We start from the raw sequence: 4,804 nt of genomic DNA on the forward strand, positions 1-4,804 counted from the left end.
CCAGGGCTCTGTCTCTGGACACCCACAGCTAACACTGATTGAGCACTTCAGCCACGGGCACAAGGGTACACAATGCTAGCTTTGAAATCACGGCCTTTTCATTTTCCTTGTTTATAATGTATCTTTTTATTTCTCACAATCTTGTGAGGTGTGTACAATTCTTCTCTCCATTTCACAGATGAGAAAACCGAGGCTCAGCAAGGTGAATTCAATTACCCAAAGTCTCAGTGATTAACGGTGAAGCTGTGATTTGCACCAAGCTGTGTCTGATCGTTAGCCTGGCTCAGAGGAAAACTGGTAGCTTAGAAGCCACAAAACCAGATTTTGGCTCCTCATTGTGTGGGCAAATCACTTAATCCTTCAGAAGTTTAGCTTCTCATCTGCAAAATGGAGACACTGTCTTTTCCCAATTTCTTGGGGTGGTCGTGAGAATCAAATGGGTGGGAACCAATGGTTATTGAGAACCTGCTCCATCAGGGCCTGAGTTTACATGCCTTATCCCGGTTTTGGATGGAATTATGGGCAATCCTATTTTTTTTTTTGAATTCTCTTCCGAATAGTCTACATTTTCCATAAAAAGTGTATCTTTCTTCCACAAACAGAAAAAAATATTTGGTATCTATTTAAAAACCATCTCATTTAATCCTTACAACAACTCAGAGGTAGATGATCTTATTTGCATTTTAGGGGAGAGGTGACTAGAGAGAAAAGGAGCAACGTAGCTGGAAGGCTCTGGAAGGTTCTTGTCACTCCATGGAGGGCACGTCCTCCATCCTGAGAGGGTGCTGGAGGGTTTGAAATAATTTTTTTAATAGACTTTTTTAGAGCAGTTTTCAGTTCCTAGCAAAATTAAGAAGATACAGAGATTTCCCATAAACCCCCACCCCTACATAGGCACAACCACCTCCACCATCAGCATCCCACAGCAGAGTGGTACATTTGTTACAAGTGATGAACATACATTGACACATCATTACTGCCCAAAGTCTGTAGTTTACACCAAGGTTCACTCTTAGTGTTGTACATTCTATGGGTTTGGACAAACGCATAACATGTATCCACCATTACAACGTAATACAGAGTAATTTCACTGCCCTAAAAACCCTCTGTGCTCCCCCTATTCATCCCTCCCCCCCTTAGCCCCAGGCAACCACCAATCTTTTCACTGTCTCCCTAGTTTTGCCTTTTCCAGAATGTCATATAGTTGGAATCATACAGTATGTAGTCTTTCTCATTTACTTCTTCCACTTAGTAACATGCATTTGTTTCCTCCATGTCTTGTCATGACTTGATTGCTCATTTTTTAGTACTGAATAATATTCCATTGTCTGGATGCACCGCAGTTTCTTTATCCATTTACCTACTGAAGGATACCTTTGTTACTTCCAGGTTTGGGGAATTATGAATACAGCTGCCATAAACATCCATGTGCAGGTTTTTGTGCGGACGTTCTCAACTCCTTTGGATAAATACCAAGGAGTTCAATTGCTGGATCCCATGGTAAGAGTATATTTAGTTTTGTAAGAAGCTGCCCCACTGTCTTCCAAAGTGGCTGTACCATTTTGCACGAGCACAAGCAATGAATGAGTTCCTGTTGCTCCCAAGATTTGAAGCAATTTTTGCATAAAACCAGCCCACCCTGAAGGAGGAGGGAATGCAGCTACTTAGTGTCCCTGGGCTCTCAGATGGGGATGACCTTCCACAGCAAGAGGAGAGAAATTGGAGGCTCAAGCCCAAACTTGTGATTGTCTGTAGAGAAATGGCCTGGGCCTGGGGCCACCTGGAGACTTACGCCCTTCTCAGCTTTCTCAGGGCTCAGCCTCCCTGCCTTGTGGACAGCCAGCCCCAGAGCAAGCCTGGGGCTATTTGGGGACTCCTTTAGGTCAGCATCTTTGGATATAATCCTGCCTTGGCGTCAGGCCCTCCAGTCTGGCTTGGCAGCTGAGACCCCAACCCTGTTGTCTCCTGTTCCCACTTGCATCCCAGCCCTGAGTCCTGCTCCTGATATCCCCTCAGCTGCCAGAAACGTGACTCCCCTACCCCAGTTACCCCTTACCCCCAGGAGACTGCCCTTGAGCCAGACACTCTCAGATGAGACCCCATTCTGTAGGCACCAACTTCTGCTTGCAGGAGCAATGCCTGCCATTTGAAAACTCTGGCCCTTATCCCTCTGGGCTTCAGTTTCCTTCCTCAATTATAAATGGAGACAGTAAGTTATGGGGCTTTTATATGGTGGAAGAATCTCATGAGATAAGGAAAGAGAAAGGACTTGGTGAAGTGAGTGGCCCAGGACTTTGTTAGGAAATCCCTTGTTCAAAGGTACCACTGATTCCACCTTGTTCAAGTGATCGGGTACAGCCTACAAAACACACTGTCACCTCAAAGGGCACAGGGTCCTGGAACAGAGAGGAGTTTTAGGATGCTGCAACCCGTGATTTTACTTATCAAGAGCTCCAGGTGTTCCTGAGAGCGTGGCTCTGGCAACCCTTCACCGTGCAGGGTCGGGGTACAAGCTGCAGAAACCAAGAACACAGGGGAACTTTTCATTCCAGGTAACAATCGGTTAAGTACTAGGTTCGTACCAGGCACTGTTCTAATGACTATTCTATTCTAATATATGTTGCCACCTTCTTTTTCTCCTCTTCCTTTTTGGTGACAGCTTTATTTACATGTAATTTGCATGCCATACAATTCACCCATTTAACATGTACCATTCAATGGATTTTAGTATATCCACAGAGGTGTGCAACCAACGCCACAATCGATTTTAGATATTTTCGTCACCCCAAAAGGAAACTCATCCCTTAGCTATGATCCCCCAATCTCTCCACTCTCCCAGCCCTAGATGACCACTAACCTACTTTCTGTCTCTACAGAGTTGCCTCTTCTGGACATTTTAAATAAATGCAATAATACAATTTGTGGCCTTTCGTGTCTTGCTTCTTTCACTTAGCATCATGTTTTTAAGGTTCATCCACATTGTAGCGTGGATCAGTACTTTTTTTTTTTTCTGGTTGAATAGATAGCCCACATTTTGTTTACCCATTCATTAGTTGGTGGACATTTGGGTTGCTTCCACTTGTGGCTATTATGAATAATGCTGCTATGAACGCTCATGTACAAGTTTCTGTGTGAACAGAGGTTTTTCTTTCTCTTGGGTGAAATGGAGTGAAATTGCTGGCTCAAATGGTTGCATTACCTTCTTTAATTCTCACATCCACCCTTTAAAGTAAGAACTGTTATTAACTCCTTCACAGTTGAGGTATATCACTTGGCCAAGGCCACACAGCGAGTAAACGGTGGAGCAGGGCCTGGAATCCAGGCAGTCTAACTCAGACCCTGCGCTCATCTTGCCTCCAGGGTCTCTGAACCATGTTTTCCCTAAGAGGTAGCCTAATCCACAAGCAGCTGGATCTCAAAAATGGGGCCAGGCTCCTCGGTACAGGGGTAGCCTAGCCAAGAGACTCTGAAGAGCCCAATGGGGCCTAGCCAGGTAGCTTAGTCACCTTCTGGGGTGAGCAAGGATCTGGGTGACTGAGAGAAGGCTTAAGATTAGGCCTTTTGAGGTTTAATCCACTGTTGTGATAGTTTCTCCTGGACTAGACTGCCTTGCAGACAAAATAAACGTGAGTTCCTGGAGGCAGTGTAGAATGTGGCTAGAACATGGGCTTTGCAGGTCAACTGCCTAGAGGAAGCCCCCATCACCTCTTTGCGCCTGTGTCCCCATTTGCACCATGCCTCTGCTCTGAGGGCTATTCAAGCTCTGACTTGTCAAGTTCCTCCAAAGACGAGAGTTCAGAGGGAAGAGCAGGGTTAGAAACCCCAGTGCAGAGCCCCGGAGGTGCCCTGGGAGGGGAAACACGTCTGCAGGAGGGAGCAAGTGGGACAAAATAGGGGGAAAAAGTGGGACTATTAGGAGACACTCTAAAAGGTACCCCTGTGGGGTCTGAGGAAGGAATTCTGGCGCATTTAAAGCCCCTACCAATAATCTCCATTTCGGTACTCCATTTTTGTTCCCTTAAGGCGCTCATCACTGTTCTGAGTGGGGGGGCTGTGATTCTCATGCAGGACCTGGGTGTGCTTTTGTTCACTGCTGCACAAAGCTCACTGCTTGGCACATGGCAGGCACGGTTGTCAGATAAAATGCAAAAGCCCAGTTATATTTAAATTTTCAACAGTGAATTATTTTTTAGTATATGTCCCATTTGTTTATCTGAAATTCAAATTTAACTAGGCTCCCTGAATTTCATCTGCTACATCTCACAATCCTAGGAGTAGGGGTTGATCGAGGAAAAAAAATCACAGCAATTTAAACAGCAGATATTTATTTGGGCAATTAGAATTACAAGTCGGGAAACATAGATTGGGGCAAAAAACCCAAAATGGGCTCTGGAGGAGATAAAAAGAGATAAATCACACAGGTTATCTTGCAAGACTCATGACTGGTGCTAGCAACAATTGTTTCTCTTTGGCTACATGTAATTGATTGTTAAGACCAGCTCAAAGGCGAAAAGTTCTTATCTATAGGAGTAGGCATTTTTCTTAAAGGAAGGTCAAGCTAATAGTGAGGCACTGTTAAAAAGTGACATTCCATCTGGGTAGAGATGTCGTGTACGTGCATAAGCCCCACTTCCTTAATGGCCTCCCAGCTCCATTTCAGAAGCCCTGACATATGCGACCCCATTCTTGTTATCGCTGTCCACATTTTCCCCTTTTGATCAAGGTCTTTCAGCAGAAAGCATCACAGATCAACCATTTGTTATATATAGGTATCGATAGTTCCTTCGGTGCCAGGAAGGCTCAT

Source organism: Equus quagga, chromosome 15 (assembly GCF_021613505.1).
Source record: "Equus quagga isolate Etosha38 chromosome 15, UCLA_HA_Equagga_1.0, whole genome shotgun sequence".
Lineage (NCBI taxonomy): Eukaryota > Metazoa > Chordata > Mammalia > Perissodactyla > Equidae > Equus > Equus quagga.